Consider the following 23,078-nt stretch of genomic DNA (forward strand, 5'->3'; position numbering starts at 1 on the left):
CTCAGGGTATATGCCCAGTAGTGGGATTGCTGGGTCATATGGTAGTTCTAGTTTTAGTTTTTTAGGGAACCACAATACTGTTCTCCATAGTGGCTGTATCAATTTACATTCCCACCAACAGTGCAAGAGGGTTCCCTTTTCTCCACACCCGCTCCAGCATTTATTGTTTGTACATGTTTTGATGATGGCATTCTGACCGGTGTGAGGTGATACCTCATTGTAGTTTTAATTTGCATTTCTCTAACGATTAGTGATGTTGAGCATCCTTTCATGTGTTTGTTGGCAATTTGTATATGTTCTTTGGACAAATGTCTATTTAGGTCTTCTGCCCACTTTTAGATTGGGTTGTATTTTTTTTGTTATTGAGCTGCATGAGCTGCTTGTAAATTTTGGAGATTAATCCTTTGTCAGTTGCTTCATTTGCAACTATTTTCTCCCATTCTGAGGGTTGTCTTTTCCTCTAGTTTATGGTTTCCTTTGCTGTGCAAAAGCTTTTAAGTTTCATTAGGTCCCATTTGTTTATTTTTGTTTTTATTTCCATTTCTCTAGGATGTGGGTGAAAAAGGATCTTGCTGTGATTTATGTCATAGAGTGTTCTGCTTATGTTTTCCTGTAAGAGTTTTATAGTGTCTGGCCTTACATTTAAGTCTTGAATCCATTTTGAGTTTATTTTTGTGTAAGGTGTTCGGGAGTGGTCTAATTTCATTCATTTACATGTAGCTGTCCAGTTTTCCAAGCAGCAGTTATTGAAGAGGCTGTCTTTTCACCATTGTATATTCTTTCCTCCTTTATCAAAGATAAGGTGACCATATGTGCATGGGTTTATCTCTGGGCTTTCTATCCTGTTCCATTGACCTACATTTCTGTTTTTATGCCTGCACCATACTTTTTTTTTTTTTTTTGGCACCACAGTATATTGATTACTGTAGCTTTGTAGTATAGCCTGCAGCCAGGGAGCCTGATTCCTCCAGCTCCATGTTTTCTTTCTCAAGATTGCTTGGGCTATTAGGGGTCTTATGTATTTCCATACAAATTGTGAAATAATTTGTTCTAGTTCTGTTAAAAATGCCATTGGTAGTTTGACAGGCATTGCACTGAATCTCTAGATTGCTTTGGGTAGTATAGTCATTTTCACAATGTTGATTCTTCCAATCAGAGAACATGGTATATCTCTCCATTTGTTTGTATCATTTTAAATTTCTTTCATCAGTGTCTTATAGTTTTCTGCATACAGGTCTTTTGTCTCCTTAGGTAGATTTATTCCTAGGTATTTTAATCTTTTTGTTGCAATGGTAAATAGGAGTGTTTCCTTAATATCCCTTTCAGATTTTTCATCATTAGTGTTTAGGAATGCAAGAGATTTCTGTGCATTAATTTTGTATCCAGCTACTTTACCAAATTCATTGATTAGCTCTAGTAGTTTACTGGTAGCATTTTTAGGATTCTCTATGTATAGTATCATGTCATCTGCAAACAGTGACAGTTTTACTTCTTCTTTTCTGATTTGGATTCCTTCTATTTCTTTTTCTAGTCTGACTGCTGTAGCTAAAACTTCCAAAACTTAGTTGAATAATAGTGGTGAGAGTGGACAACCTTGTCTTGTTCCTGATCTTAGTGGAAATGGTTTCAGTTTTTCACCATTGAGAAGGATGGTGGCTGTGGGTTTGTCATATATGGCCTTTATTATGTTAAGTTCCCTCTATGCCTACTTTCTGGAGAGTTTTTATCATAAATGGGTGTTGAATTTTGTCGAAAGCTGTTTCTGCATCTACTGGGATGATCATATGGTTTTTATACTTCAGTTTGTTAATATGGTTTATCACATTGATTGATTTGCGTATATTGAAGAATCCTTGCATTCCTGGGATAAATGCCACTTGATCATGATGTATGATCCTTTTAATGTGTTGTTGGAATTTGTTTGTGAGTACTTTGTTGAGGATTTTTGTATCTATGTTCATCAGTGATATTGGCATGTAGTTTTCTTTTTTGTGACATCTTTGTCTGCTTTTGGTATCAGGGTGATGGTGGCCTCGTAGAATGAGTTTGGGAGTGTTCCTCCCTTTGCTATATTTTGGAAGAGCTTGAGAAGGATAGGGTTAGCTCTTCCCTGAATGTCTGATAGAATTCTCCTGTGAAGCCATCTGGGCCTGGGCTTTTGTTTGTTGGAAGATTTTTAATCACAGTTTCAATTTCAGTGCTTGTGATGGGTTTATTTATATTTTCTATTTCTTCCTGGTTCAGTCTCAGAAGCTTGTCCTTTTCTGAGAATTTGTCCATTTCTTCCAGGTTGTCCATTTTATTGGCATATAGTTGCTTGTAGTAATCTCTCATGATCCTTTGTATTTCTGCAGTGTCAGTTTTTATTCCTCCTTTTTCACTTCTAATTCTATTCATTTGAGTCTTCTTCTCCCTGTTTTTCTTGATGAGTCTGGCTAATGGTTTATCAATTTTGTTTATCTTCTCAAAGAACCAGCTTTTAGTTTTATTGATCTTTGTTATTGTTTTCTTCATTTCTTTCTCATTTATTTAGGATCCGATCTTTATGATTTCTTTCCTTGTCCTAACGTGTGGTTTGTTTTTGTTCTTCTTTCTCTAATTGCCTTTGGTGTAAGATTAGGCTGTTTATGTGAGATGTTTCTTTTTTCTTGAGGTAGGATTGTATTCTATCAACTTCCCTCTTAGAACTGCTTTTGCTGCATCCCATAGGTTTTGGGTCATCATGTTTTCATTGTTATTTGTTTCTAGGAATTTTTTGATTTCCTCTTTGATTTCTTCAGTGATCTCTTGGTTATTTAGCAGTGTATTACTTAGCCTCCATGTGTTTGTATATTTTACAAATTTTCCTGTAATTGATATCTAGTCTCATAGCGTTGTGTTCGGAAAAGATACTTGATATGATTTCAATTTTCTTAAATTTACCAAGGCTTGATTTGTGACCCATGATATTATCTATCCTGGAGAATGTTCCATGAGCACTTGAGAAGAAAGTGTAATCTGCTGTTTTTGGATAGAATGTCCTATAAATATCCATTAAGTCCATCTTGTTGAATGTGTCATTTAAAGCTTCTGTTTCCTTATTTATTTTCATTTTGGATGATCTGTCCATTGGTGAAAATGGGGTGTTAAAGTCCCCTACTATGATTGTGTTACTGTCGATTTCCCCTTTTATGTCTGTTAGCATTTGCCTTATGTATTGAGGTGCTCCTATTTTGGGTGCATAAATATTTGCAATTGTTATATCTTCTTCTTGGATTGATCCCTTGATCATTATGTAGTGTCCCTCTTTGTCTCTTGCAAAAGTCTTTATTTTAAAATCTATTTTGTCTGATATGAGAATTGTTACTCCGGCTTTGTTTTGATTTCCATTTGCATGGAATATATTGTTCCATCCCCTGCACTTTCAGTCTGTATGTGTCCCTAAATCTGAAGTGGGTCTTTTGTAGACAGCATACATATGGGTCTTGTTTTTGTATCCATTCAGCCAATCTATGTCTTTTGGTTGGAGCATTTAATCCATTTACTTTTAAGGTATATATTGATATGTATGTTCCTATTACCATATTCTTAATTGTTTTGGGTTTGTTACTGTAGGTCTTCTTCTTCTCTTGTGTTTCCTGCCTAGAGAAGTTCCTTTAGCATTTGTTGTAAAGCTGGTTTGGTGGTGCTGAATTCTCTTAGCTTCTGCTTGTCTGTAAAGGTTTTAATTTCTCCCTTGAATCTGAATGAGATCCTGGCTGTGCAGAGTAATCTTGGTTGTAGTTTTTTCCCTTTCATCACTTTAAATATGTCCTGCCACACCCTTCTGGCTTGTAGAGTTTCTGCTGAAAGATCAGCTGTTAACCTTATGGGGATTCCCTAGTATGTTATTTGTTGCTTTTCCCTTGCTGCTTCTAATATTTTTTCTTCATATTTAATTTTTGATAATTTGATGTATATGTGTCTTGGCGTGTTTCTCCTTGGATTTATCCTGTATGGGACTCTCTGCGCTTACTGGACTTGATTGACTATTTCCTTTCTCATCTTAGGGAAGTTTTCAACTATAATCTCTTCAAATATTTTCTCAGTTTCTTCCTTTTCCTCTTCTTCTTCTGGGACCCCTATAATTTGAATGTTGGTGCATTTAATGTTGCCCCAGAGGTCTCTGAGACTGTCCTCAATTCTCTTCATTCTTTTTTCTTTCTTCTGCTCTTCGGTAGTTATTTCCACTATTTTTCTCTTCCTGGTCATTTATCCATTTTTCTGCCTCAGTTATTGTGCTATTGAATCCTTCTAGAGCATTTTAAATTTCATTTATTGTGTTGTTCGTCATTGTTTGTTTACTCTTTAGTCCTTCTAGGTCCTTGTTAAACGTTTCTTGTATTTTCTCCATTCTATTTCCAAGATTCTGGATCATCTTTACTATCGTTACTCTGAATCCTTTTTCAGGTAGACTGCCTATTTCCTCTTAATTTGTTTGGTCTGGTGGGTTTTTACCTTGCTCCTTCATCTGCTGTGTATTTCTCAGTCTTCTCATTTTGCTTAACTTACTGTGTTTGGGGTCTCCTTTTCGCAGGCTGCAGGTTCGTAGTTCCTGTTTTTGGTTTCTGCCCCCAGTGGGTAAGGTTGGTTCAGTGGGTTGTGTAGGCTTCCTGGTGGAGGGGACTGGTGCATGTGATCTGGTGGATGAGGCTGGATCTTGTCTTTCTGGTGGGCAGGACCATGTCTGGTGGTGTGTTTTGGGGTGTATGTGAACTTATTATGATTTTAGGCAGCCTCTCTGCTAATGGGTGGGGTTGTGTTCCTGTCTTGCTAGTTGTTTGGCATGGGCTGTCCAGCACTGTAGCTTTCTGGTCGTTGAGTGGAGCTGGGTCTTAGTATTGAGATGGAGATCTCTGGGAGAGCTTTTCCATTTGATATTAGTGGGGCTGGGAGGTCTCTGGTGGATCAATGTCCTGAACTTGGCTCTCCCACTTAAGAGGCTCAGGCCTGGCACCCAGCTGGAATACCAAGACCTTGTCAGCCACATGGCTCAGAAGAAAAGGGAGAAAAAGAAAGAAAGAAAGAAAAATAAAATAAAGTTCTTTTAAAAAATTATTTAAAAATTTTTAAAAAGTAATAAAAAAAGAAAGAAGAAAAGAAAGAAAGAAGAGAGCAACCAAATCAATAAACAAATCCACCAATGATAACAAACACTAAAAACGATACTAAAAAAGAAATACGGACAGACAGAACCCTTGGACAAATGGTAAAAGCAAAGCTATACAGACAAAATCACACAATGATGCATACACATACACACTCACAAAAAGAGAAAAAGGAAAAAATATATATATATATAAGAGGAAGAGAGCAACCAAATCAATAAAAAAAATCTAGCAATGACAACAATCTCTAAATACTAAACTAAGACACACATAAAACTAGAAGCAAGTTTGATGCAGAAAGCAAGTCCCAAGTGTACAGTTGCTCCCAAAGTCCACCGCCTCAATTTTGGGATGACTCGTTGTCTATTCAGGTATTCCACAGATGCAGGGTATATCAGGTTGACTGTGGAAATTTAATCTGCTGCTCCTGAGGCTGCACGGAGAAATTTCCCTTTATCTTCTTTGCTCACACAGCTCCTGGGGTTCAGCTTTGGATTTGGCCCTGCCTCTGGTGTAGGTCACGTGAGGGCATCTGTTCCCTGCCCAGACAGGACGGGGTTAAAGTAGCAGCTGATTAGGGGGCTCTGGCTCACTCAGGCTGGGGAGAGGAAGGGGTACAGAATGCGGGGCGAGCCTGCGGTGGCAGAGGCCAATGTGACATTGCAACAGCTTGAGGCACACCGTGTGTTTTTCCAGGGAAGTTGTCCCTGGATCACGGGACCCTGGCAGTGGCGGGCTGCACAGGCTCCCGGGAGGGGAGGTGTGGATAGTGACCTGTACTTGCACACAGGATTCTTGGCGGCTGCAGCAGGAGCATTAGCATTTCATGCTGGTCTCTGGTGTCCACGCTGATAGCCATGGCTCACAGCCATCTCTGGAACTGGTTTAGGCGGTGCTCTGAATCCCCTCTCCTTGTGCACCCCGAAACAATGGTCTCTTGCCTCTTCAGCAGGTCCAGACTTTCTCCCAGACTCCCTCCCGGCTAGCTGTGGCGCACTAGCCCCTTCAGGCTGTGATCACACAGCCAACCCCAGTCCTCTCCTTGGGATCTGACCTCCGAAGCCCCAGCCTCAGCTCCCAGCCCCTGCCCGCCCGAGCGGGTGAGCAGAGGAGCCTCTCGGGCTGGTGAGTGCTGGTCGGCACCGATCCCCTGTGTGGGAATCTCTCCTCTTTGCCCTCTGCACCTCTGTTGCTGCACTCTCCTCCATGGCTCCAAAGCTTCACCCCTGCCACACCCCCGTCTCCACCAATGAAGGGGCTTCCTAGTGTGTGGAAACTTTTCCTCCTTTACAGCTGCCTCCCACTGGTGCAGGTCCTGTCCCTATTCTTTTGTCTCTCTTTTTCCTTTTTTCTTTTGCCCTACCCAGGTACGTGGGGAGTTTCCTGCCTTTTGGGAAGTCTGAGGTCTTCTGCCAGCGTTCAGTAGGAGTTCTGTAGGAGTTGTTCCACATGTAGATGTATTTTTGAGGTATTTGTGGGGAGGAAGTTGATCTCCATGCTTTACTCCTCCGCCATCTTGTAGGTCCTTCTCCCATCCTATTTATTATTGTATTAGCATGCTTATGTCTGTATTCATAAGTGAGGTTAGCTATTTATTTATTTATTATAAATTGCCAAATGAAGTAGGTAGCTTTACCTCCCTCTCTTATTCTTTTGCACTTCTCCGTCTTTATTTTTTGATCTTACTTAAATTTCTGAAACAGTTTTCATAAAATAGTGATTATCTTGTCAGGGCACATGGTAAGGCAGGAGGATTTGACTATTAATTTATTGGTAATTGATTATTTAGATTTTCTGAATTTCTTTTTAAGTCAACGTTAATAATTGTTTTGAAGAGAACTTTCATTTCCATCCTGTTTGAAGTTTTCTTGACATAAAGTTGTCCATTGTATGTGATCTATGTTTCTTTTTTTAACTACTAACATTTTTTATTTTTGCAAACTATTTTTTTGATTGATTTACTGAATTTTTTTCATTGCATTGGCTTTTTCAAATAAATTGCTCTAATATTTGCTTGTTTATATGTCTGACTCTTTATTAGTTCATTAATTTTGCTCTTTCTGATAGTACCTTCCTTTTTATATTTTATATTTTCCTTTCTAGTTTTTCCAGTTTAATTTTTTGCTATTTATTCTATATATTTTAAGATTTCCACTTTAACTTGTCAGTTATTTATGGATTGATTTACAGTTTTCAAAAATATGTTTAAATTTAAAAAAATCATTTATTCCTAATTGAATTGTAGTAATGGCCAGAATGCTTTCATTTGACCTTTTCTCTACCCAGCTTCCCTATTAATATTGTCAGGTTTGTATTTTACTGTCTCCTTTAATAATTTTTAAATTTTATAATCGACCATTATTTTTCCATGCATTTTCCTATTATTTTAGAACAGTAGTTTTATTATTTAAAAAATCTGTTTCAAAATTTAAAATGTAGACAAATTCACCATAGGCCCTTTTCTATCATTTTCTTCTAGCTACCCAGTTCCCTTCTCCTATGGAAGTCCCAATCTTATCGATTTCTTAAATATGTGGATGCAGTTAAACAGGGAAACATGTTTCAATAAAACCGCCAGATACATGTCATTATGGGCTGAGAAAAGTCTCTATGTGCAGTTAATAAATCCCAACTTGAGGGGATATAAAGATTAACTGAAACATTGTGTATGGTTATGAAAGTACTTAATATAATTGGAACACAATATATGTTCAACCAATGGGAAAAATACATACACACTGTGTTAATTATTACTAAGGTAAATTTATGATTATTATGGAGGCTGGATAATAGGAAAACAGATTCATTGTCAGATACTCCTCGTTTAGATTCTCTGTTTTGCCACTTTCTCATTGTGTTATCTTAGACAAGTAAGTTTAACCTTTTGAATTCTCAGATTTACTATCTATGAAATGGGCATCGCAATAATATTTACCTATTAGAATTTTCACAATTAAGTGAAATCATGGATGTAAAGAGTGTATACACCTAAATTATTATATTGCCTGTAAGATAATAGGCTCTTCTTCTCCATGTCCTACTCCTCTTCCTCTCATTATCATCATCATCATCTTAGTGGTAGTAATTAGTGATAATTATAATTTTAAAACTTATGGTGTTTATTTGGAGGACCAGTATCGATCCAGTTTAGACTGGAAAGAGAGGTTGAATTTAAATCAGGAAATTTCAAGACTGACAGCAGTGTGGCTCTCCCAGGCTTAGGGCATTCAAATAATTGTATTCAATTAGTTTCTTGAGAGTTATTAAATTTTACAATATAAAATATATCTGTGCCCATTTTAAAATGAAAATAGAGCCACCCAAATGATAGATGGTCAATCTGTGGATTCCTAGGGGACCTTGGAGATCATGGGGATTGCAGCCACGTTAACAAGTACTGCCCTCCTCAACTTTCCATGTCTCCTCAACACTAGCTCCAGGCAAGACTACCGCTTTAAGTTATGCATACAGTGGGTAGAGAAGACTGGGGTAGGTGGGGAAGATTGATCTGGGTAGGAGGTAGGCTGATTGCCAGATTCCCCAGGGTGACAGAGAAAGCTTTTTGTTATAATTTAATAGAAAGTCTTATGCCAAAAATATTTCCATAAATAAATACATATGTTCGTTCTTGTTGAAAAATGCAAATCAGATGGTTTCAGTGTTTTAAAGCTTACTTGAAATACCTTAAATAACAAGCACAAACATTTATGTGTGTACATATATACATTTCAATGTATACCAAATTAGGCACATAGAAAACGTTTTATAAAATGGCCTAAGAGGATCTGACCCCACCAGCATCCTGACATCCGGCTGAAATTCAAATCAAACAATGCGATCCTGGAAGCGCTGCAGAAACTTTCATCACTGCAGCAAGTATTCATTAGACTTTTTTTTAGGTTGTATTTAAACAATCACAGCCCCAAACAGACAGAAACAAACATCTGGTCTGTCTGGTTGCATCATTCCTATTCCAAAATATTAATCTTCTATTTAGAGGGCATCAAAACAATCTTGGGCGTATTATGTGCAGCAGTATCAGACCCAAAGTCTGACTCTTCTGTATGTAGTAGAGCTGACTTGCTCTTTCTTTTCTACTGCTGAGGCAGGCATTATAAAAACTCTCTGAGTATTAGGAAGTTGGCATAAATTATAGACACCTGGTAGTTAAGTTGAACTAAGACCATCCGTTCCTTATAAAACATCTGTAGAACATAATGGTGCTCTTTGGATATTAGTTGATTGGCATAGATGATAAATATATACAGTTTGCTTTATTAAAACTTTCTTGACATAACCAACTATTTTCTGAGCTATGGTGGCCAATGTACTTCTAAATAATGTATTTCTGGGAGTGAAAGACTGTATTTTAAGACCATTGGCTGATTAGCACATCGCAAACTTTTCCAAATACAATGTAGATTGATGAGAGATTTTATATTTGAATTCTAGGGTAAATCAGCATTTAAATTTTTTTATGGAGAAGTAAATAAAGTCAATAAAAATAATATCCATAATGACTGTCATTATTGTTATGTACATTGTAACTTAGTAAAAAAAATACATAATAATAAACTCTGCAAAGTAGTTGACACCATTAAGTAACTTGGAAGTGGTCAGAGAGCTAAGAAATGGTAAAGTTGAAACTTAATAGTGGGTACTATGTTTGGCCTTAAGAAAAGAACCTTTTTTCCTACTGGGGAGTAATTTATCATTTATTCCCAAATTAAATGAAGCACTTAATCAAATGACATATTATGACCTCAGGTGCACCTTCGGATTGCTTAGAGTGAAGTGCTAATGATACCAAATAGCTTATGTAACTATCTCACAATTTGACTTCGCTCAAAAGTGTTCAAGTGAAGCACTTGAATAACTTAGTAGAAACGCTCATGACCACAAATTGGAAAAAATAGCCCAAGTCCATACTTTAATGATGGCAGTAGAGAGTGTTAATTCTCTAAACATATTTCAGAGCCTCAGGAAGGAATGTGAAAGACTATTCATTTACAATATTTAAATATATAGTTAGATGTATTAAGTGGTACTGTGTTAAGTGGTAGAGATTAATAAGGTATATCTTTTGCTCTCAGAGAGCTTACAGTCGAGTAAAATGAAGTGAGACTGAATATGCTAACCCCACCTAGGAGCTGCCGCATATGTACAGGGAATGTGCTCAGAGGTCGCATATGTACAGGGAATGTGCTCAGAGGTCGGTGATGTCTTTAGCACTGAGGTGCATTAGCACTTTCATGATCGCTAAGGCTGGATTTAATATTAACCAGGTTAACAGTACAGGAAGCAGCGTGCCCAGGGCTCCCATGGGCCGGGAAGAACCACTGGAGGAAGTTCTTGATCTCTGTGAACACATGTGAATATAGACAAGATGAAAAATGATGGCAAGAGAGGAGACAGGAGCTTCAAGGCTGAATCTGGGGCCAGAACTCAAACCCACAGTGTAGCAGTTGGCAACTCTAATCTTTTAGTGGGGACCAACAAAGTCAGATGTTAGGGGCTCTGGGGCAAAGACTCAGAAGTAAGGTGAGTGGTTGATGCTATGCTAGGTGCGTACCTGGTCACCTACTAGGGACATGGATTTATCATATATATATTTAAATAAAATATGTTTTATATAATATACATGTTATAAAAATACACATTTAGTATATTACATATGTTTCTGTATATATTATTTTTATATATTATATATTACTTTCTGGCTGAGGAATCACCATGGAGATGACTCCAGAGTGTCTGTGATTAGAGCGAACTCAGCAACCTGAGGGCCAGAGGCACTCCAGAAACACTGGAGACATAGCACAGCAGTTTTCAACCCCGGCTGTGCATTAGGGTTCCCTGGGGAACTTTAAACAGATACTAATACAGAGGTCAGACCCCCAAAGATTCTGAATTTATTGTGTGGAGTGAGTGAGGCCAGGCATTGGCAGTTTTGTTTTTTTCTCATTAATACACTTTATATTTTAGAGAAGTTTTAGGTTCACAGCAAAATTGAGCAGAAAGTACAGAGATTTATTATATGTCCCCTGTCTGCACACAGGCACAACCTCTCTTTCTCTCAACATCTCCCACTACAGAGGCACCTTTGTTACAATCAATAAACCTACAATGACACATCATTATCACCCAGAGTCCACAGGGGGCGTTAGGGCTCACCCTTGGTGTTGTACATTCTATGGATTTGGACAAACATGTAATGACATGTATTTACCATCGCAGTATCAAACAGATTGGCTTGGCAGCTTTTTTAAAGGCTCTTGGTGAACCACTGTACTACCAGTAAGGAGCCACAAAGACAGGCATGAAAATTCAGTAGCTGCCATATGACACTGTCAACAAAATTACAATAGGTCCGTCACCCTTTAGGAAATTTAACTTCTACGCAAAAGCAGAAGAATATTTCTGAAACTCCACTGACTAATGGAGGGTGCAATAACTTGCTAGAAAGTTGTCACTGCTTGTGGGGAAGAATGGGGGCAGCCTGTCGAGGACAGAATATTCCCAACAGCCACAAGTGCTGGAGCTTGGGTGAATAGAACTTACAGATAACACACTTATGTCTCATCATGGAAGAAGAGGTTTGGAACGCAAGAAAGATTTGGCTTAGAATCCTAACATTGTCAGGATGTGTTACCTGGAACAAAGGATCTGACTCCTCTGAGTGTCAGTTTCTTTATCTGAGAAATGAAGATGGTAGTACCTAACTTGAAGGGTCATTATAAACATTCAAGTCATTATGTCCAGCTTAGCATATTTCCAGAGCTTTATGGATCATCTATGCATGGATTCTACTCTAATTATTATTAGTAGTGATTAAAGAAGAATATATAAACTATTTCTTAGTGGTGTAATACAGACTGGAGAGTTCAAAATCAGGGAAAGCACGGATGGTAGAATGGTTAGGAAAGGCTTGTTGGGATTTGAATAACTTATATAGCTTTGCATAGAGGAACGAGGGAGAGAAGGATATGATTGACTGATGTGTTTGGGGGACACATGTGTCATGGGAAACAAGGCCATGCACGTGTAGCAGGCTTGTGGGAAATGTGGTGCCATAGTATTTGGGGAGGCCTCAACTTGGCCTTGAGGATTAACCAAAAGAGTTGATGGCTATCAGGTGTGCAAGACTTCTAAGAAAAGACCACATTGTTCAAAGGGGATTTATAGGTTATATCCAGGGGCCCTCAGAGATGATGGTAGTGGAGACCATCCTATAAATCTGCAGTTCATGCGATGGCCTTCCTTCCCCTTCATTTACTCCTCAATTTGTCAGAAACACTATCTCTCGTGGGCATCTTGGCTAAGAAGAGACATCTGGTTTTGCATAAGCATAAATTAAATGATTTGAGACAATCTGTTACCAACAAAAAGGGCATTTCCTCGTCATACTCAACAAAGATAACACAAACTACTGCATGCCAAATCCTCACTCTCTAAAAGAAAACGTTATTTGTATGGATTTTTTGTTACCAAAAAGCTACTGAAATAAGTTTTCTGATGAAAAGAAAATTTGCTGTGGATGGTGAAATCAGGACCTGAGAATGAAAAGTACAGACCTATGATATTATTACTTCAAATATCTTTAAGAATTAGGTGTATTTCATTACCAGTAGGTGTCACTGCAGGCATTAAACACAGTCTGTTTCTAGAGAACTTTGTCCCATAAATGCTGGTGTAATTTAATTGGTAGAACATAGTTATGATAGGCATAAAGGATATGTATTCTGAAAAGCAACATATTTTATCATGGTCATGAACTTGTAAAAACACTGGCTTAAGGAAGCTGAAGTGTATACTTTAAATGGGCTTACTTAATACAATATACAGCATAAGTAATAGAATCTTATGAGGTTTTAAATATATACAGTGGGTTTTCCTGGATAAGATAAGGCTTACTTTTCAGAGTTATTCCATAGAATCTGGTTTATGGAACTAATTTAATGAGAATTCATAGACCCAATTGCTGCCTTCTAAATCTTTGTGCAATTGACATTTTTTTCCTTATAATGTTCTTGTAAGTTTTGTTAGAGAAGGGAAGGAAATTAAGATTTTTAACTTGAATTATATTAGTTACCCTCTTTTGGGTTTCTTTGACCCTTTAAACATATAATATCTGATATCAGGAAGTTAAAATCACTAAGCTCTTTTAGAGAGACACAATTTAGTGACTTCCAAGCAACTTACATAGAGAAATATTGGCCATAACCAAACAATGATCTCTGTTCCATTTCTACCATGGTTTTAGAGTTGATTCATTAGTGCAGTCACGCTGGCACTGCAGAGTTGAACTTTTGAACAGGGTATTCTCAGTAGAAAAATTCTCACACTCTGAAATTAATTTGCCTGCTGGAGGTGTTGGTGGTTCTTATTTATGCATAATTTAAGGGCTAGGTGTGTGAATGTGCCCCCAGTGACTATTTCATTGGCTCCATTTTACAAACTGAAACTGAGGCGGGTGGTTGTGGTGCTTTTCAAGTGTGACTTGAGGCAATCTAATTTACCTAAGCTGTTCAAAGGTGAACTCAATCTTTTCAATCATAAATTAAAAATCTATTCCAGTTTTCGAATCAGAAACAGCACAGATTACATATCTGCAGGCCATAAAAAATTCTCCTGCCCTGGCCTACCTCTGTTGATTTCATCAGGATAGACCAGACATTCCCAGACACCCTATGTTTTAATATGTCCCTATAACATCTATTTTAGGAACATCATATCGCCTTTTTCTCTGTGTATACTAACAGGAACCTTGTGAGCCTCTGGCCTTTGCTTGTCTAAGTAAGCCCATCTATGGTAATATTTTTGACCTGTTACATTACTGGACTTTCATAATGTGAGCTGGGTTTCTCTGAAAGACATAATATAATAGACTAAAAATCCAGACCACTGGAAAATACTTAGCAATGTCAACTATGTGTATCTTCTTTCTTTCTTTTTTTAAAAAATTTTTTTTAATGATGTTTTATTTATTTATTTATTTATTTTGGCTGTGTTGGGTCTTCGTTGCTGTGCGTGTGTGTATCTTCTTAACACATAACAGTACGTCCCTGTTAACTACAAGATGTAGACACCGCTCTCTACAGAAGCCTATTTTTAAACCTACACTACAGATCGTATAATGACACAACAAAAATGTATGTCAATCAACAGCATGACACACGAATCACTGTATTTGCAGCATTTGTTGCAGCACTCTCCTGTGAAGTCTGTTGCACAGTAGCTGCAAAAGGCCAAACTTCCAGATATTTTAAAATTTATGCCTATACTAAATTGGACTTCAGAGATCAATATACTTCAATCACATCATTGTGGCACCTAGTGTCACTCTTTTTACTTAAATTCATTCTGTTGGGATGACTCTGGCTTTTACTGAAAGCCAGCATAGGAAATAAACTTTTGGAAACTTGATGTGTTAAAATTAAGGCCATTGTTGAAAACGCTGATTGTTTTGTTTCCTGGGGTTCCAGCTTTCAATGTTAGTGTCAATACAGTTTCACTTCTCAGAGCTCTTTACAGTTCTTTTTATTTAACTTTATAACATAGTAGATTGTCTAAGAATGACTCCTCTCTCTTTCTAGCCCAACTTTGGCTCATAAGAAAGCACAGAACCAAAATTATGCTCCTATGGCAAATATAATGAACTTTATGGTTTACACTTTTATAATAACTTCATTCCTAAGGACTCTGAGTTTATTTGCATTCTTTCTCAGACCCTTTTACCCTCAGATTGCTATATATTATATATCCTTGTAGGCTCTGGGAATGTGGGGACAAAGTGAGGGGTGTAAACAAAATACAACAAAAATAAACAGGACATGTTTCCAGAATAGACCTACATTACACTTAAAATTCCCACAGCTAATCACACCCTAACCTCTAGAGTTTATAATAAAAATATGAGGAATACCCCCCAGAGCTAAAAGGAAAAATAAACACTCAGATCCTACTAAGATACTTACATTTTTATGCTGTATAACATTGTACTAAGAATTGAGTTTGTAGGTCCGTTAGTGGGGTGGAACTCATGCAATAATTATTTTTTCCTGGTAATTTGAAAGACACAGCGTTAGGACTTTCTCAATTTAAAGCAAGAGCATCCATTAAACTAGACAGAGAGCTCTTGAGATTAGTAATAGTAATATATTGTTGGAGTTTAAGAAGTAGACGTAGGTATTTTTAATTATTTTAAGACTGACAAAGAGAAATAATGAGTATGAGACTGAAGTTTACGGCATCTAAGAATTATAAAAGCAAAGAACTTCACTGAGTCAGAAAGGAGTAACCTTTCTAGGTTCAGGGTATGGCTTGCTGGATAATTGGGAGAACCAGCAGCTGAACAGGGGAGATAAAGGTGGGTCTGGGTGAAGAAGGACTAGACAGAGTGCTAGGGGAAGGGTAAGTGACTCATTGTGGTCCCTTTCAGCATTACGGTTTTGTTATTTGATTTTAGACTCCGAGTATTTTGGTAAAATTTGCTAAAGCTGAGACAGGAAATTAGTCTTCATTTACAAAGCATTTGAATGGTTTTGGAAAGGAGAAAGACATTGTCAAAACAGAAGTAAAAGATTTCTTTCACTTTAGTAATAGAATGAGTAAGTAGTGAGGATGATGGGTGGATAAATGCTCTCAATAATGGAATTTCTATTAAATATTTATTGTTCCATTGACACATTGGGCAACTGATTGATAGGAGCCTTCATCCCAGGGAAGGATTTCTATATTTAAAGATCTTTTCCTCCACATCTTAATAATTTTATATGCTCAGTTTTTATTCTTCTTGTCTTTACAAACTCCCTGAAGTTTTTTCCACCCAGCCTACATGGATTTCTTTAGAATTGAAAACGTAAAGCTGTTTTTAAAAATTGGTACTTAAACAATTAAATTCTAAGGGACTTCCCTGGTGGCGCAGTGGTTAAGAATCCGCCTGCCAATGCAGAGGACATGGGTTTGATCCCTGGTCCGGGAAGATCCTACATGCCGCAGAGCAACTAAGCCTGTGCGCCACCACTACTGAGCCTGTGCTCTAGAGCCCGTGAGCCACAACTACTGAGCCCACGTGCCACAACACTGAAGCCTGCACATCTAGAGCCCATGCACTGCAACAAAGAGTAGCCCCTGCTCGCCACAACTAGAGAAAGCCTGCGTGGAGCAACAAAGACCCCAAAATAAGTAAATAAATTTATTTAAAAAATTAAATTCTAAAATAGTAAGAAAAATAGTATCATACATAAAGATTTGAGAATTTCTTCTGAAATAATATGTCCCTACTTCTCTCACTTTGTAGATGTAGTACAGTAAAAAATGGACAAAAAGCACATATTTGTTATTTAGACATATATATCATCAAGTGGACACAGGAGAAATATATTATTTGGGATTTTGGTTTTGGCTTTGAAATAAGTTTATCCCTTTGGCATATCGATAGGTTTAGTCATAATTTGTCATCTCAGAAGAGATATAAGCAATCATTTTATTTGGAAGCCATACATTTTCCAAATGACCAACCTAAATTTTCTCTTTAGTTGTTTTTATAAATGAGAAAGCAGAGGCCACTCTATTTAAGTGACTGAAACACAATTACTCACTGAATCAACGGCAAAGTTAAGCTTGTATTCAACTCATCTCTTTAAGTCCCACAATCAGATTTCAACCATGGGATAATTATAATTGTAAACACTCATGTGTCTACAACATGATACATGAAAACTTACCATGAGTTAGCTGTAATAGAATACTGGATCTGGAATTAGACATATCTGGATTTCAATTTTTAGCCTCAACTTACTAGATATGTAATATTGTGAGAATTACTTTATTTCTCTGGATTCCAGTAATCTCTTCATAAGGCTATTATGAGAACCAAATGAGAAGATTTATGGGAAATGCCTGGCAATTTTAAATGCTAAACAAATGGTAAGCCCTTTCCTATTCCTTTCCCAACTATAACTGTCATAGTGAACTTTACCATTTTTAACTAAGACTCATTATTTTGGTAAGATTACATTGATACAAGTAGAAGTCTCAGGAGTCTAACCTAGACAGCTCTTTTGTCAATCTCCATCCTGTGAGTAAATAGTGCACATTTGACACCACATGTTGAGAGAAATACACTTAAACTTGGAATCTAAAAATCTGCCTAAATAATTGTAATTTACTCTAAAACAGAAAGTTTTTAAAGTTTAAGATGTACAGTTTAGAACTTAATTATACTGCTTTTTATTGCTAAAACTTTTATCTGAATCTAGTTTCTCTATCTAGACTGTGAAGTCAGAAAGAAAAAATAACATGCTTCAAAGAGAAATCTGCATTCCTTGACTTACAGTTTTATCCTCAGTAAATATCTGAGACTGATTGTAAGAAAATTTTAGTAATTAAGTTCTTAACACTGAAGAAATAGCATTGAAGCTGGTAGTATTTTTAGAAAAATAGACTCTATTTCCCTAGATTTATTTGATTCCATTTTTGAATTTTAAGGAACATCAAGATACGTAATGTTCACACACTTTGCATCACTCGTCTCTCTAAGTATTTACATGAACAAAATAAGATATCATTTGACTTGTGTGGCACAGAGAAGAAGAACCATTATTTAGTTTTTGTTGTTTTCATGATCTTAAGAATTTACAAAATCATATGAAGGGTTGAGACAGAGTAGATTCACAGCAGTACATTGTATTTTAAGAATATGAAGATGCCATAAAGATCATGCCAAGGGAAAGCAATGGTATCTCTAGTTCCATTAATCTTAAAGCTCTCCTATTAATTTCAGGTCCAAGGAACTTAGCTAATACATTTTCCATTGATAGGCACTCTAAATTGTTTTCATATGTATACTATGGGAATGAACGTTTGTCTTTGGAAAGTGGTAGAGCTTTAATGGTAAATCAAAAAGTCTTTTATTTCTTCCCTTTTGAGGCAAACTGAGGACTCTGAGAACTTGTCAGTGTCTTTGTATTTTTTGCCCCACCCCCCAAAAGACCCAACTAATCAATTACTAAAAATTGAAAACATTATAAATTTATCTACCAAACAACAAACATGGCTAAAATGAACAAAATTCAATAAAAATGACTTTACCTCTTGGGGTCCTAATCATTCTCCTCACTTTATCTTTCTTTCCCCCGCTGTATAGTGCTATCTTCACTCCACTGTCAGCTCTGAAATGTAGCAAGCAGAGGACGTCACGGCCTCTTTCCAGGTCTGATATTCTCAATGAGTTAGTTCACTTATCCATAATTTCCCAAATATTTCAGTAAAAGCTTGTTGAATTAAAGTAGAATGTATATGCAGCTGTTTGGCACCATATGGTCAAACATCTGGATATTGGACTAAATTTTTCAGTTTTTCAAGGTGTTTAATTTTTTGAAGATACTGTCTGAACTTAAATCTTAAATTTAGATCTGAAATTTAATCAGATCCAAACTTCTGATTTTATTCCAGAAAGGTGGAATGGTAGTGTTAACTGCTCTGTAAAGAATACAGACTTGAGCCACACAGAATTAATAAATCAGAAATGATTTCAGCCTCTTTTCATTATCTTTTAATAGCAAACATCTAAAACTAGTACCAAAGGATAAGTATCATGATTCGATGTTGCAGTTCTGCACAGCTGCTCTCCTCACTTCTGACCCATCATTGCCACGCTGCAACTATAGAGATGGAGTCTGGCTTTTATTAACAAAATGAGAGAAACCCGTGCTGTAATAAGAAGGTAGCCCACCTCACGCTTAACAGTAGTTGTAAGGCTCAAATACCTTAGAGGCTTTTTCCTTTATGTCGAAGTTCTTTCTCTGGTACACAAACAGGCCTGCATACCAAAAACATACAGTCATTGGCTATATTCACTAGATGGGAATTGGGCCTACAGCCATACCACCAACAGACTACAAACTTGCCAAGGCTCACAAAGAAGAGTCAGGCCAGCTTTTCTCTGGATAAGTTAACTCTGAAATATCAGGTCAGGAAAGTAACAGGATGTCAGAATAAATAGAATCCAGAGAGCTGAAGTCTCTAAGATATAATCATATTCTACGGTCCCAGTCTGAAGGGGTGCCACAGTGGCCTCTGTCTCTGCTAAGCTAATTTTTTGCAGATGAAATCTAATTTATATAACCTCTTCTAACTGGGGCATCTTTAACCTGAGCTTTGTTACTCTACATGCAGATTGCTTTTAAGAGCAATCTTAAGATTTAGTGAATTTTTCTTAAATTTTAGAAGTTGGGAATTGTGTTTGCTTAATCAATCTACCAACACTTCATTTTCTCTTTCTTCTATGATATTTATTTTACCCCCTACCCTGTACCACACTCTCACTTACAGAAGCTCTCCTGACACTCCTTCCAGGAAAATCTCGACATTATACATCTTCCAGCTATAAAGCTCTCCTGAGGCTCCATTTCTTACCTGTACTTAATTGGAACTCATTTCTCCAATCATACAGTACAGGACCCCAAAACTAAAATTATCCAGGAGCTAATGAACATAATACTTAAGAAAAAATTTTAGATTTTTCCTAAAAATATTACATTAAAAATTATATTCAGATGTGATTTGTCAATACTAACGCCCCAGAGATGGTCATGATATGATGCTGAGTATTCAGCTGCATCAAACCTAACTGAAAGGATCACTTAGCTCTATTACTTCACCAGCTATTCCATTCCTGTCCTTTACACCACCATTACCCCATATCCAAACCTCTTTCCTAGAAGGAAGCAATAGTCTTTTGATTGTCTGTCTACCTGCAATGTCTCCCTTCCAGTTTTCTCTGCATCCTCCTTCCAGATGACCCATTAGAAGGTGCAAATGTGGTTACTGTCACTAACTTTCAATGACTTTCAACTGCTTTCTGATGAAGGTCCCTCTGGCTATTTCCCCCAAAGACTCTTCTACTGCTGTACTCCAGTTGAATCGGATTATTTAGTGTTTATTAAATACACTCTGTGCTTTACACCTCTTGGGTCACATTATTTCCTTTACTTGCAACTCCCTTTGTGAAATATTTATCAAAAATTGAACTCAGGTCTTTAAAACACTACCCAGTGCTCTTTCAACAATTATATTCTGTTTCTCTGGAAACACAAATTGATGTATTTCTAGGAATCCTAGTGTAGTAGACAGAATACTGCCCCCTTCCCCACCCCACAGTGTCCATGTCCTAATGCCCAGAATCTGTGAATAGGTTACCTTATGTGGCAAAAAGGACTTTGTGGATGTGACTAAAGTTAAGGCCTTTGAGATGGAGAGATTAGGTTGGATTATCTGGGTGGGCCTAATCTAAGTACGTGGGTTCTTAAAAGTGAAGAATCTTTCTCAGCTGCAGTCAGAGAGAGAGATAGGAGGACAGAAGATGGGTCACAGAGATGAGATGTTGCTGGCTTTGAAGATAGAGGAAGGCTGCCACAAGGAATGTGACCTCTAAAAAAGCTGGAATGGAAAGAAAATGAATTCTCCCCAGAGCCTCTAGAAAGGAACAAAGCCCTGCCATAATCCTGTTTTTAACCCAGTGAGATTGCTGTCAGACTTCTGATCTCCACAACTGTAAGATAATAAATTTGTGTTGCTTAAGTCACAAAGTTTGTGGGAAATTGTTACAGCAGCAATAGAAAACTAATATACCTGGATTCACATTCCACAGTTTACTAAAATAACTGTAAGTCAAAAAAATTGAAACATAGGATTTCTTAAGCTCCCTTCGAGTGGCAAAATTGCTATTCTAGGCTAAGCTATCTTTTCCTTCCAAGACTAGGATACTACTTAATTAATATAACATGAATATATACTCATGTGCTAATCAGTTTTATCTCATAAACTCAGAACATTTTCAAGTAAAGTTTTTAAAGGGCAGTTAAGCCTATCATTTAAATAAAATCAATTAAATTGATGTGGAGAAATACTTAATGTCGAGGATTAGATGCCTTGTACATATGAAGTTGTCAAATGAAGATTTGTTGGTTAAACCCCCATGTTAAGAAGCCTCAGGAGATTGGTTCAACATGGCGGAGTAGACGGATGTGCGCTCACTCCCTCTTGTGAGAGCACCAGAATCACAACTAACTCCTGAACAATCATCAACAGGAAGACACTGGAACTCACCAAAAAACATATCCCACATCCAAAGACAAAGGAGAAGCCACAATGAGATGGTAGGAGGGGCACAATCACAATAAAATCAAATCCCATAACTACTGGGTGGGTGACTCACAAACAAGAGAACACTTATACCACAGAGTCCACCCACTGGAGTGAAGGTTCTGAACCCCACATGAGGCTTCCCAAACTGGGGGTCCAGCAATGGGAGGAGGAATTCTTAGAGAATCAGACTTTGAAGGCTAGCGGGATTTGATTGCAGGACTTTGACAGGACTCGGGGAAACAGAGACTCCACTCCTGAAGGGCACACACAAAGTAGTGTGCACATCGGGACCCAGGGGAAGGAGCAGTGACCCCATAGCAGAATGAACCAGACCTACCTGCTGGTGTTGGAGGGTCTCCTACAGAGGCAGGAGGTGGCTGTGGCTCACCGCCAGGACAAGGACACTGGCAGCAGAAGTTCTGGGAAGTATTCATTGGCATGAGCCCTCCCAGAGTCCAACCAGACGAAGGAACAAGATAAAACCCCAGAAAAACAACTAAATGAAGTGGAGATAGGAAACCTTCCAGAAAAAGAATTCAGAATAATGATAGTGAAGATGATCCAGGACCTTGGAAAAAGAATGGAGGCAAAGATGGAGAAGATGCAAGAAATGTTCAACAAAGACCGAGAAGAATTAAAGAACAAACACCTAGAAGAATTAAAGAACAAACAAACAGAGAAGAACAATACATTAACTGAAATGAAAAATACACTAGAAGGAATCAATAGCAGGATAACTGAGGCAGAACAACGGATAAATGACCTGGAAGACAGAATGGTGGAATTCACTGTCATGGAACAGAATAAAGAAAAAAAGAATGAAAAGTAATGAAGACAGCCTAAGACGCCTCTGGGACAACATTAAATGCAACAACATTCACATTTTAGGGGTCCCAAAAGGAGAAGAGATAGAGAAAGGACGTGAGAAAATATTTGAAGACATTAGAGTTGAAAACTTCCCTAATATGGGAAAGGAAATAGCCATCCAAGTCCAGGAAGTGCAGAGAGTCTCCGGCAGGATAAACCCAAGGAGAAACATGCTGAGACACACTGTAATCAAATGCACAAAAATTAAAGCCGAAGAAAAATTATTGAAAGCAACAAGGGAAAAATGACAAATAACATACAAGGGTACTCCCATAAGATTAACAGCTGATTTCTCAGCAGAAACTCTACAAGTCAGAAGGCAGTGGCACGATATATTTAAAGTGACAAAAGGGAAGAACCTACAACCCAGAATGGTGGAATTCACTGTCATGGAACAGAATAAAGAAAAAAAGAATGAAAAGTAATGAAGACAGCCTAAGACGCCTCTGGGACAACATTAAATGCAACAACATTCACATTTTAGGGGTCCCAAAAGGAGAAGAGATAGAGAAAGGACGTGAGAAAATATTTGAAGACATTAGAGTTGAAAACTTCCCTAATATGGGAAAGGAAATAGCCATCCAAGTCCAGGAAGTGCAGAGAGTCTCCGGCAGGATAAACCCAAGGAGAAACATGCTGAGACACACTGTAATCAAATGCACAAAAATTAAAGCCGAAGAAAAATTATTGAAAGCAACAAGGGAAAAATGACAAATAACATACAAGGGAACTCCCATAAGATTAACAGCTGATTTCTCAGCAGAAACTCTACAAGTCAGAAGGCAGTGGCACGATATATTTAAAGTGACAAAAGGGAAGAACCTACAACCCAGATTACTCTACCCGGCAAGTATCTCATTCAGATTCGATGGAGAAATCAAAAGCTTTAAAGACAAGCAAAAGCTAAGAGAATTCAGCACCACCAAACCAGCT

General features: G+C 37.5%; 1 long non-coding RNA gene across 3 annotated transcripts in view; it reads right to left on the bottom strand.

The window, feature by feature from the left end:
• The window catches only part of LOC114486931 (uncharacterized), a 187,818-nt gene that overhangs the window by 31,203 nt on the left and 133,537 nt on the right, over positions 1-23,078 (bottom strand). Inside the window, exons 4-5 of one of the 3 annotated variants that reach the window (XR_003681373.2) lie at positions 18,899-18,951; positions 18,222-18,301 (exon numbers count right to left, since the gene is read on the bottom strand). The exons of 1 other annotated variant lie outside the window; for it this stretch is intronic. This is a non-coding gene — a long non-coding RNA (uncharacterized lncRNA). The remainder of the gene's footprint in view (positions 1-18,221; positions 18,302-18,898; positions 18,952-23,078) is intronic. One more of the 3 variants, XR_008618249.1, reaches the window with a different exon arrangement.

This window comes from Physeter macrocephalus, chromosome 9, assembly GCF_002837175.3.
Source record: "Physeter macrocephalus isolate SW-GA chromosome 9, ASM283717v5, whole genome shotgun sequence".
Classification (NCBI taxonomy): Eukaryota; Metazoa; Chordata; class Mammalia; order Artiodactyla; family Physeteridae; genus Physeter; species Physeter macrocephalus.